The 13,238-nt window shown below is 34.2% G+C and overlaps 1 non-coding gene across 1 annotated transcript; it reads left to right on the top strand.

Moving 5' to 3' along the window:
* The first annotated feature begins 6,450 nt into the window (after positions 1–6,450).
* Trnar-acg (transfer RNA arginine (anticodon ACG)) lies at positions 6,451–6,523 on the top strand. Its single transcript has one exon. It is a non-coding gene; the product is annotated as a tRNA-Arg (tRNA).
* The last annotated feature ends 6,715 nt before the right edge of the window (positions 6,524–13,238 follow it).

Raw genomic sequence — 13,238 nt, 5'->3', positions numbered from 1 at the left:
CGTTTACCTTTGTATAACGATTGCATTGAGGAGACAGCCTTGCGAGCCCTGCTTTGAATAATAAACAATTATTTTGTCGGACGAACCAGTCCTCCGAGAGTTGTGATAGCAAGTATTAATTAAAATCGAACAACATTGCTAGAAAATACTAACAACTGAATAAATTATGAAGTAAACGAGATAATCTTAAAATGTTAAGGACTGGTTCAATGAGGAACTTACTTCAGTAGAGTATTTATCTACACTTAAATATGAACAACTTTTACTGTAATGGAAGCGAACACAAAAAAAACTTCTTCGATGTTTATTTAGGCTAACAAGCTATTATTTTTAAAATCATATTTAGTAAGTAGTTACCTATACGTTTTACTATTCTTAAAATCACCTTGGTACATTTGTAAAGTTCGGTTCCAGCTCGAGTTCAAGCTGCAGTTGCGGGTTCAATTTCTGCCGGTGACAAATACCTAGGTATTAATGTGATCATTACGAGCGGTTTTACTCGAATTCATAGACGAGATCTCCATAGTTCAAACTGATTAATTTCAACCTATGTAATTATTGAAAAAAAAATAGTCTACTGAAGAAACAATGATTATATTATTTACTTATTTTGTTAAGTATGAGTATGTTCTAACTAAAAGTCGTGTGCTTTGGTTACTCCAGATCACAAACTAATTTAACAGCGCGTCATGTTATAATCAAGTGTGATACCGATTAACACGTGACCACTATGAATATGGTTGCCGATTAATTAATAGCAAAACGGTGGATAAGGGCGACACGGGCTTTAGTTTTTAATCACGTGGAATGTATCACGGTTATGGTATATAAATGTACTTTGGATCTGTTTCCCACTTGGGATCTGTTTTTTAATAACCATCGATTGGCAAGATGCATTTGAAAGCCGTGAGTATTTTGAAAATAATTATTTTTGCCTAGTCATGATTTTCTTGATAGTGTTTATTAGATAAACTGTCTTTTCTTTCATTTATTCACAAACTAGCTTTCCGCCCGCGGCTTCGCCCGCGTGGAATTTTGTCTGTCACAGAAAAACTTTATCGCGCGCGTCCCTGTTTTAAAAACCGGGATAAAAACTATCCTATGTTCTTTCCCGGGACTCAAACTATCTCTATGCCAAATTTCATCAAAATCGGTTGCGAGGTTTAAGCGGGAAAGCGTAACAGACAGACAGACAGACAGACAGACAGACAGACAGACAGACAGACAGACAGAGTTACTTTCGCATTTATAATATTAGTTGGGATTGCGTTACACGTGACATTTTAATACAAGTTAATTCACATATTACCGGTGATTAATAAATTTATGGAAGCCAGTTTTTAAAAAATACTACTTTTCATTTATTTACGATTTATTGCCAATAATCTATATAAATAAAAATGAATTGTTGTTCGTTAGTCTGATTAAAACTCGAGAACGGCTGGGCCGATTGAGCTGATTTTGGTTTTAAAATGTTTGTCGTAGTCCAGGGTAGGTCTAAACGGTGAGCAAATGAGGAAAAATTGCGATGGCTTATTTATTGCCTTTAAGGCGGAACAGAGTTCGCCGGGTCAGCTAGCTTAGGATGAAAATCTCCTTAGGATATTATGCAAAAAATCTTTTTAAATTTTTTTCTCCACCTGAGAGCCCAACCCTAGTTGTTTATTAATCGTTATTTTGTATGTTTTAAAAACTTTTTAATTATTTACAGTGGCTACTAATTTTCTTGGTGGCCATGGCCACTGTGGCTGCTGAGACGTCCAGACACGTGCATGTGCGCCGCCGGCCTATCATCATCGTCAAAAAGCTCATTCCCAGAAGCTCCCGAGGGATCATAGTGCGAAGATAAACCCGAACGAAATGCTGGCAATAATAAAGAGATCCAAATCGTTTGTTTTGTTTAACTTCAGATTGTTCTAAGGTATTACCCACGTTTACAACGAGTGTAGTGTAACTGTAAGGGATAGGACAAAAAAACCGTACAGTAAACCTATTAATCAATATTAACCTAATAATATTATATTATTAGTATTTGCCCGCAGACATGATGAAGACCGTGGTGGTTCCAGTGGTGAAGTGTAAAACTGGTGACATAAGTGACAAAGGCAACTATCGACCTATCTCACTGGCAACCATTATATCTAAGGTGCTTGATGGTCTGCTTGGCACTCAACTTGATAAGTATATTAAACTGCATGACAATCAATTCGGTTTTAGGCCAGGATTGTCTACTGAAGCTGCCATTTTGAGTGTGAAGCAGACTGTGAAGTACTACACAGTTCGCAGTACGCCTGTATATGCCTGCTTCCTTGACCTGTCCAAAGCGTTTGACCTGGTTTCCTATGACATCCTATGGCAAAAACTTGAAAAGCTGTCTATGTCACGTTACTTAGTGCATATTTTGAAATATTGGTACTTGAACCAGGTCAACGTGGTTCGGTGGGCCGGGGAATACTCGGATCCTTACAGGTTGGAGTGCGGGGTGAGGCAAGGAGGGTTGACCTCGCCGAAGCTCTTCAATCTTTACGTGAACGCCCTGATAGAGGAGCTCAGTAGTACGCATGTTGGCTGCCATATAGACGGTGTCTGTCTTAATAATATAAGTTATGCGGACGACATGGTGCTGCTGAGTGCTTCTGTCTGTGGATTGTCGAAACTCATTGCAATATGTGAAAGATACGCTGAAAGCCATGGTTTGATATACAACGCGAAGAAAAGTGAGTGTATGGTCTTTCATAGTAGAGGAAAATGTCCAGATAATATTCCATCTATCAAACTCAATGGTGCGCCTTTAAAAAAGGTAGAACAATTTAAATACCTTGGACATCTAGTGACCTCTGATTTGAAGGATGATGCGGATATTGAAAGGGAGCGCAGGGCACTGTCTGTGAGAGCAAATATGATTGCCCGTAGGTTTGCTCGCTGCTCAGTGGATGTTAAAATCACTCTCTTTAGAGCTTTCTGTACGTCCCTATACACGAGTAGTTTATGGATAAATTACACTAAAAAGCAGTACAGTGCCTTGCGTGTCCAGTTCAATAATGCCTTCAGGGTGCTGTTGGGGCTGTCTCGGTTCTGTAGCGCGTCCGGGATGTTTGCCGAATTCGGCGTAGATTGTTTTTACACAACGATGCGAAAAAGGTGCGCATCCCTGGTGCGCCGGACCTGGGGGAGCTCAAACAGTATCCTGAGGCTATTCTCTGAGCGTTTTGACTGTCAGTACATGAATCATTGTTGCATGATTCATGTGCTGCCTAATTTAAAATAACCATGACATTATTGAAATTATTATTGAAATTAATGTAATATGTAAATTGTAATGTTGGATATATTTTATTGATTTATTTAATTTAAAATTTTAATGTAAACTAACCTTAACTAATATGATCCCAATGTGATTGAAATAAATAATTATTTAATTTAATTTAATTACTAACATAATATTTCCTAAAGATGAAAGTTGGGAATATTATTAAGTTCGTTTTTTTTTCAAATGCTACAAAGTTAGCAGAGTGCTCTTTCATATGAATGCCAAGACTCGTTTTCGCAATACGCGGTAATTTCGAAAACAAAAAATGGTTTTATTACAAAAAGTTTTCTAAAGAATGCAGTCTGATACTGATCAGGATTTTGAAGATATGATATCCCATTCTGCGGACCATTAACAGTGTTTATGTCTATAAAAAGAAGAAATGACTTCGTCCTTGATCTAGTGGTCCCGGACAAGGCCGCGCGTGATGATCATACCTAACGACTTGCAGGAGGATATTCGGCTTGTTATCCGGTTGACGGACCATATCAGGTACGGCAATGGCACTAATGTCAACATGTCAACAGTATAAAAAGAGAACACGCTTGACGGACTACATTCGAGCTCAGACGCTTGTGATAACACAAACAAACAAAACAAACACCAAAATGTTCAAATACGTGAGTGTTTTGTGTTTATTAAAAGTGCATAGAAAGAAATTTCATAATTTATTGACAAGTTTGATATTTCATCAATACTTACTAATTTGACTTTCCAAAATAATATTAAATTTTTTATTCAGTAATTATTGATAAAATATGTATAATTTACTCAAAAAATAAATATTTAATTACATAATATTACATTACATAAGTACACTTATGTAACTATCATAAAATATCCGTAAACAAAAATCAAACAATTTCAATTTAAAATATTATTTTTTGTCTGTTCTTCCCCAGGTACTGTTCGCCGCTCTCCTGGCTTTCGCCGCCGCCAAGCCCCTAGTAGTGGAATATCCGGTTGCCGCTGCGTATACCGCGCCAGTGGCCGCCGCATACACCGCAGCGTACACCGCGCCTGTTGCGTACTCTGCGTACTCGCCGTATGCCTACTCTGCGTATACTTACGCTTCACCTTACTCGTACTACGTTCGCTGAAGTCTGTGTAATTATCTGTACCTCATGAACACGCCAAATATTTATTGAAAAATGCAATTAAATGTGCTTAAACAAGCTTGCAGTAATCTTATACTTTTATTTTAAAACTTTTTAAAGAGAGAGTGAATAGGCACTTACAAGGCAGATATGTATCATCCTAGACTGCATCTCACTTAACACCGTGCGATTGCAGTCAAATACCTGCCTTGTCTTACATAAAAAACTTACCTATTGATATCCCACTTATTTTTCAAAATGGTGTAGGTAAGTGTTATTCGAACCGTTGAACATTTAGTTGAAATCTTTTATCTTCGCCTATCTACTTTAAGGTTAGTTTAAAAAAATATTCAGTTTAGTCAAATTCGTTCCCTAATCTCTCAGTTCCTTTTGTTCTTCTCAATCCGTAACTCCTCGTCTAAACGACCACCAAATGTCAACTACCCGATGATTTTATGGTGATTGACTTGTATGCCCTCAATTATACCATTATTACTATTGTGTAACATACTCGTATTGAGCTACATTTATTTTACAGCATTGAATACATACACGTCTTTGCCCTCCAAATTATTAAAGGAGCACGTGTACAAATTTATTTAAAAGCGCATTCGTAAGATTTCCCATCTGTATTATGCCATTATTAAGTAAACCAATATTATAGTGACTGACCATTGACATTGTTATAATGCATAGAAACTACCTGTTCCTTTGTCGGGGTCTGTTTTACAATGAGACAAACGTTGAGGGCAAGGGACTTGTTCTCAATGTGTAATTATGTAATACACAATTATACAAGCTTATAATAATGCTTTGAACAATAGGAATTATTTTAATTCAGTTGTATACAGGGCGGTGATTGACTGATTGTGGCCGCCTACGCAAAATTATAAAAGACAATTCTATCGATCAATGCTCAAAATAGGAGCTGCTCGAAATAAAATCAAGAAAAATTAGTATTCAATGTTTTTCATACCGAGACGAAGTGTTTCTCCCTCCTCACATAAAATTACATATAATTATAACATATACATAAAATTTTGCCTAAGAAAATATCTTAAAGCCATAAATGGGGATTGATGTAGGTTTTGAAGTAAGTAAAAAAATACAAAAATATATTTGCCGGTTATTCTGCCAGTTATGGCAAATCCAAATATTTCACGCATTGGTTCGAGTCCGAGATTGAATACCTATCATTGTTTATAAAGACTTAATCAATATTTTTTGCTCAAATGTTCTAATAAAATAATGTGACTACTTAAACTAAACCTGTGCCCTAATCGAACGAAACTAGGTAACCTACCCTGTATATCAAATTTATTCATTTGTGAAAAAAGGAAATTGAAAATTCTATAACACGTTTTCGTGACTAAATGTATTGAAACGGAAGAAATTGGTAATTCTCAAGCTAATCTTTATAAATACTATTTCATTCACTGTTGACGATAAATACTTATAAATAGCTATTCGATGTTAAAGTTATTTTTAAACTGATCAAGGTCGTGACTAAAGATCAGACAATACTACCTATTCGTAAATAATAAAATGTATTAATAGGTTTATTGTTGATAAGATTATCTATAATTTAAAATATATAACTACCTACGTATAAGTAGGTAACTCGAACCTAATGTATAATACACGTATAAATATTCATACAAAAATACATTTTATTTATTAAAACACCGAATGTAATCAATATTGAATATTTTAAACGATGGTACACTTATTAATTACTTACTATGTAAATTTTATGGTACTGTCGCGCTTTTTAGATTATATGTTTATTTCAACTAGGTTAACATAAGAATTACTTTTTTCATGATCCTAACCAAAGTTAGTCTTTATATCGGAAAGTACACAAATAAAAAGTTACACTTTATTACACATCAAAATTAACTTACAGGCTTATAATATACTCGTATACCTACTTAAAAACGTTATAAAGTTAAACAACAGTTAAACTAAATTAATGTTAACCTTGTTGTTTATTTTTATTTTAAGTAGACAAAGTGACCGGCCCCTTCAGCCGTCTTATCACCGGGCCCTGTGGCGCAATGGATAACGCGTCTGACTACGGATCAGAAGATTCCAGGTTCGAATCCTGGCAGGGTCGCTTGCTTATTTTTATTTTACTACCTAGTTTTTGGCAGTGGCATTTGCCTACAATACAATTATGGATAATATTTTTTTGATCTGTGAGTATCGTGACGTGAAGATTTATTAATTTTTACCTTTTAACTGTCATACTGCTAAATAAATTCATTTTTTTAGTAAGTATTCGTAATTTAATTTCTTTAAGATTAAATTTCATTTAAGTATTCAATAAATGTGTTAATTAATTTTAAAAAATCTCTAACAACATGACAAGTAGGTAAGTATTGCCGATTTCAAACTGCCGTTGTAGTCCAGTCAATAAAGCATTATAGATGGAAAACTGTAGAACACAATTTCTGACTTCAGGACTTTATTTAGACTAGTTAGGAGGTGAACATAGCAAAAGTCCCCGCCCTTAGCCCTTGAGCCGACGGGGAGAGGGGGGTTTAAAGGTGCCACTTTTCGGTTTTTCGCTTAATCCTCGGAAACTATGCGTCCTAGTGACATGACTACTTTGAACCAAAAAAAGCATATTCAATTTGCTACATGTGAGATAGACAAGTTTTTCTATAAATTGTATAGTTTTCGCGGCATCTGCTCTAGAAGGTCTGTAATATTGGAAATTTTATTTTTGTCTTACATGTTCCCATCAGGAGAAAATCGACTAAATCAACATTGAGCAATCATTCTAGACATGCGGGAGCATGTTAAGCCTAGTTCCAGAGAGAGGACTGCACCGTACGTATATTTAGACGAACCACTTTGAGCCACTTTTGACTCCTCATCACTCAAAAACTACTGTGCATTAACACTTCAAATTTGGCTCATGTATTGAGACTTGCAAGATATACATCAGCTTCAAATTTCATAAATATTCCTCAAACGGTTATTTAGGTATTGACGTTCAAAAATCGATATTTAGAGCACTAAAATCTATATATCACACGTGAAATGTTAAAATTTACTGGTTTTTTATTTGTTCCTTTGTATTTACATAACTACCTTTCTGGATGCCAAATTTGAACCTTCGAGGTCATCTGGAAGTGGTTAGAATTTGGTCTATAGGTCAGACATGTAGATTTTTGGACGTCAATATCTAAAGAACCATTTGAGGCATATTTATGAAATTTGAAACTGATGTATATTTTGCAAGTCTCAACACATGAGCCAAATTTGAAGTGTTAATGCACAGTAGTTTTTTAGTGATGAGGAGTCAAAAGTGGCTCTAATTGGTTCGTCTAAATATACGCACGGTGCAGTCCCCTCCATGGAACTAGGCTTAACATGCTCCCGCATGTTTATAGTATTTGCTCAATGTTAATTTAGTAGATTTTCTCCTGAAAGGAACATGTAAGACAACAATAAAATTTCCAATTTTACAGACCTTCTAGAGCAGATGCCGCAAAAACTATACAAGATATAGAAAAACTTGGCGGTCTCACCTGTCGCAAATTGAATAAGCTTTTTTTGGTTCATAGTAGTCATGTCACTAGGACGCATAGTTTCTGAGGATTAAGTGAAAAACCGAAAAGTGGTACCTTTAAACCCCCCTCTCCCCGCCGGCTCAAGGGCTAAGGGCGGGGACTTTTGCTATGTTCACCACCTAACTAGGCTAAATAAAGTCCCGAGATCAGAAATTGTGTTCCACGGATTTCTCTCTACACCGTCGTTAAGGCATTCATTGACTGGACTATTGCTGTTGCTGCTGCGCTGCTGGTATTTAGAATGTACCAGCTTCATGTGCCAAACGATAAATTAATAAACAAAGGCGAAACTATCATTGAATGTTTATATTCACAGCAGGCAGAATACAAATTAGTTTGCCTAATGTTGGTGAAACGTGGTAAAAAGTTTGGTCTTTTTGATCTCAAAATACTTACGTCGATCAAGTAACAACTAAGGTAAGCGCAGGTAATACCGACAGGGGCCCAGTACTCGACACTTTTTAGATTTAAGCTTATTAAAAATTTCTACTAACATCAAACTAAACGATTTTTATGGCAAAATTTTAATGGTATTTTCTTACACATTTTAAATGGCAACACTTATTAAAAAACTGCAATGGCGTCCGAAAATAAATTAGTGAAACAGTAGTGCTCAGCAAATACTCATTTTCCGTTAATTCAGGCACTGAATTTCAAGCCTGCCTCGCCAGTTTAGATTCCATGTCTTGAAGGATCTATCAATTAATAGGTAAGTGTGATTATTTTGTGATATTGCGAAGAAAATTTTTAAGCGACTTAACCTATAAAACTTATATTTTTTTCGTCAGTTTAATTTAATTTCCGTGTGACATTTATTGGTTCCTTGAAGTGCATGCTTGACCCAGTACTCGTCAAAATTGGTACTATTTTGACGGTTACTGGTACACGCTTGATGAGCTGCACCTAAGTATGTCATTGGGCCATTTTTTAAATTATTAATGAACTTATGTCTGAAAAAAAAGTTAAATAGTAATCTACATACAATAAATAATCATTTCGTAACAGTATCATATTATCATACCGATGATCAAACTTTACAAAGTCTTGTTTTTAAATTGAGTTCTCCCTGGTGTCGATTTTAGAGACTGTCGAGTATTGGGTCATGCACAAATGGTGCACCAATATAAACAATGTGGACCTTATGTAGTTGTAATAAGTGATACTTTGCAACAACATTGTTTAATCTTGTTTGCTGTTGCTGTGCACCGAAATGTCGTTATATACGAAGAACAATATTATGATGTACTGTAAAGTTTTGTTTACTGTAATTTTTATTTTAAACAACTACCTGGCAAAATTATATTTTTACAGATTCGCATGACTGATTTTTTATCTTTTGACTTGCTTCTTCTTTTGTTTAATGACAATCGAACCTTTTTGATACTGACACTAACACTACTTATGGCCATAATTTTAGAATGTCAATCAATATGATTATGACAATATGACGGTAAACCAACGGTAGTTGATTTTCATACTATAATTATTACAGTAAACGGGTGGTACACGGTATAAGGTAGTATGGGGTTTATTTGTGCCATTGTCAAGTGGAAATTGATATAACTCGAATAATAGAACATACCTAGGTGTTTTAGTTCTATTGTTTTGTTTTATGTTTATGTTGATATTTAATTGATCTTAATTTATCTTGCACTAGCTGTGCCCGCGACTTCGTACGTATGTGTAAAAATAGTTTCAATGTTTTTTCTCGTTTTCGCAACATTTTTCATTGACGCTCTGCTCCTATTCGTCGAAGCGTAGTGATTTAAAGCTTATAGCCTTTTTTGATAAATTGGCTATCAGCATACAAATATTTTTTCAATCGAACCTACCAAAAATATACTTCAGTTTATAATATTAGTATAGATAAACATGTGTTATTTACACAAAATCATGGCGGAGAAAAAATACACGAAAGAGGCCTTGTTGAACACAAGTGTTTGTATACTCATAAAAGAACTAGGTCGAAAAAACCCCTTCGTTCATAATAAACCAGGTCGCAACTGGTATAAAGCATTTGTAAAACGTCATCCAAAAGTTGGCGAACGAGTTGCGCAAAATTTAACTCAAACTCGTGCTCAAATCACGGAAAAAGATATTCGCACATGGTTTAAGGAAGTTGCGGAATATTTTGTAACTGCCCATCTAGAAGAAGCTTCTCGAGATCCACGCAGAATTTTTAACTGCGACGAAAGTGCATTTTTTTTATCCCCAACTTCTGAAAGAGTTTTAGCCAAACGTGGATCCAAAAATGTGTACAGTGTCATCCCAAGTGGAGACAAGGTGTGCCACAGTTCTCATAACAGCAAACGGAGCGGGTCAACTGGCACCACCGATGGTGCTTTTTAGGCTTAAAAATATACCCTCAAAAATATCAAAACAAACACCGAAAGATTGGGGATTAGGTCACACAGCAAAATAAAATTATTTATATTAAAATATTTTGAATTGTTTATGTTGTTATATCCTAAAAAATCTTTCTTAATTGTTATGTTACTTATCTACAAATTAGTAGATTTGAGTTATTTTACTGGTCGTCCCAAAGATATTAATTAGGTATTATGTACATTATGTATAAGATTTTGATTATTTTTATGAAGAGAAGGATATTGTTTTATATAATTGAAAATGAAAAATGAAATGAAAATGAAAATTTAATAAAAGTATTTTCATTTGTCATTTTCATGAAAATGAAAATTTAAAAAAAGTATTTTCATTTTTATTTAATTGAATAAATATTTTGGTTTGTCTACATTATTGTAACTCAAGAAAGTTTTGTTTAGCTTTATGTTTATTTTCTATGTATATTGTTGATCGACCTATTACAATAGGGGCTTAAGAATACAAAGAATATTGCTGCATTTTGCATTTATATGAATAATTTTAAAGACTGATTATGACTGAGTACAAATTAATAAAGTAACTATAGCCTGACCAGGAACATAAAAACCCTGGCATAGAGGCGCGTCAATTGCATTTGATAGTGCAACACTGAGTACAGTCGTACCTGTGTTAAATTAATAGGCTAACTTTATGTATCAGGATTCAGGATTACGGGCTAATTTGATATTTTCATAAATTAACGAAAAAATATTATTATAGGTAACCTGATTTAAATAAATTAAATGAAAAAATCAATCGAGCTAGTAGAATTTATTTTATTATTCATCAATAATCAAATTCAGAACTTGAATATTCAACTGCAATGTCTGCTCATAAACGCTTCAAACTCGGTACTTCTTTCCCAATCCCATGAAATTCAACACTTAGAAAGTGACAAAATTTTTAAAATAGGTAGTTGAAACAAACCACAGCTAATTTTCATAGTGGACTGTACTATACGATAAACATGTCAGTCAATTTGACAACCTTTGTCGGAAACATTATTCAATTAAAATATTGTCCGAACCCTTAGTATTTCTCTTCGACAAATACTTTAACACATTGTGAACCACTTTTCTTTCACGACTATAAAAATATTTTAGCAATTTAATTCATAAAACCAATTGCGCACATTTAAAATAAAGTTTGTTTACACTTTGACAGCAATAGACTGACATGCAAGGTGACATGTCAATGAAGTTTTCAGTTACTGTTGCCATTAAAAGAAATTAGTACCATTAGTTTTCCGCAACATGGCGAGGGTTTTTATGTTCCTGGTCAGGCTATAAGTAAATTACTGCTAAAAATTAAGTCTAATATTTAGTTTATTTCAAATAAGTACCAATGTTATTGATTAATTATCGAATGACAGTTATTTAACTATGAATATCATTTGTTAAACATTTTATCAAAGATTTTGTTTCACTATATGTAAAGTAAATACTTTTTACTTTAAGGTCTATGATTTGTCTATGACTTTAAATGTCTGTCAAAAAATGTCATAGTGAAAAGTCATTGTGGAAAATATGAAGATATTTTAAGAGATATTAATAAACTTTAAATGTCGTTTCTTTTATTTTACAGGTTTGTGTTATAGCCAATGAATAAGGAATTTAGTTTATTTCAATGGGGAATGTATTAATATTAAATAACTTTTATTTTACAGAGCAACACATGTGTTTATTTTATCTCTGAGAAAGAGTCCTTTATAAAACGACATTTAAAGTTTATTAATATCTCTTAAAATAATAATAAGGACAAATATACAATAAATTTCAACGAACATATTAAAGAAGAAGATTTTGAAGTAAAAATGGACTATTTAAATGAATATCAGAAATCAGAAATAAATAAACTCATAAATAAATATAATTCAATTTTTGCGAGAAATAAATATGACGTTGGAATATCTGATAAATAAGAGGAATAATTTAAAATTGTTGATCATTTATGTTATAAGTTTAAGTACCTAATTTTTGTTGTATACCGCACATGAAGAAACAACAGAAAATATATTATATTGATTTGAAGTATAACAGCGCATTTGTTATTTATATAACCATTTCGACATACATTGGCAAATCTATTATAGTCTTTATTGCTTTGAGATAAAGTTCAAATTCGCGAAAGCTGTCGAGTTCTGGGTCCGTTTGACGATAATTGGGTCTAAAGTGTCGAGTACTGGTACAAATGGGTCTTTTATCAGTTAAGTATTTTTTTAAATTAATTCTTAATACCTACGATAATCAGTAAAAATTTACATAAAAGAGGAATAAATTACCTATCTGTCCATGTAATTCGATTTTTTCTAAGTCAAATAGTTTTCACGTATCAGCGTTGCAAAGTCAGCCAAAGTGCGAAAAGTGTCGAGTATTGGGTCGTTTACCTTATGTACCTTGTACCTACTTATGGGGTTTTTGAAACTTACACGAGCCAACCCAAGGCAAGCTGAAGCACTGTGCGTCAACAAGCCTTTGTTCATTATTAAAAAAAACACTTTTGTTAAGAACTTTACCTCGACCCGGTAGAAAAGAATTTAAAAGTTGTGGCAAGCGGAAATCACCAGATAAAAATTAGTGTTGCAACAGAACTCTGCTTCTGCTTCCGCAACTGCAGAAGTTCCGCATGTTTTTTCACTTCCGTTTCTGCTTCTGGTTCCGCAAACTTTATAACAGAACTCTGAACGGAAGCGGGGAGAAAGCGATGAGGAGCTGTGCAGCAGACGCGCAGAGGAGGACTCTTCTACAGCTGACGATGGTGACAATTTACTTTTAAAGATACAGTCACACCTTCGGGAGTACAAGAAAGAAAAAAGACTACCTCTTCATGAGGATCCCATTATGTGGTGGAATGGAAATGCGCACAAAT

Source organism: Ostrinia nubilalis, chromosome 13, assembly GCF_963855985.1.
Source record: "Ostrinia nubilalis chromosome 13, ilOstNubi1.1, whole genome shotgun sequence".
In the NCBI taxonomy this organism is placed as follows: Eukaryota; Metazoa; Arthropoda; class Insecta; order Lepidoptera; family Crambidae; genus Ostrinia; species Ostrinia nubilalis.
This window is presented reverse-complemented; position numbering and strand designations above follow the sequence as displayed.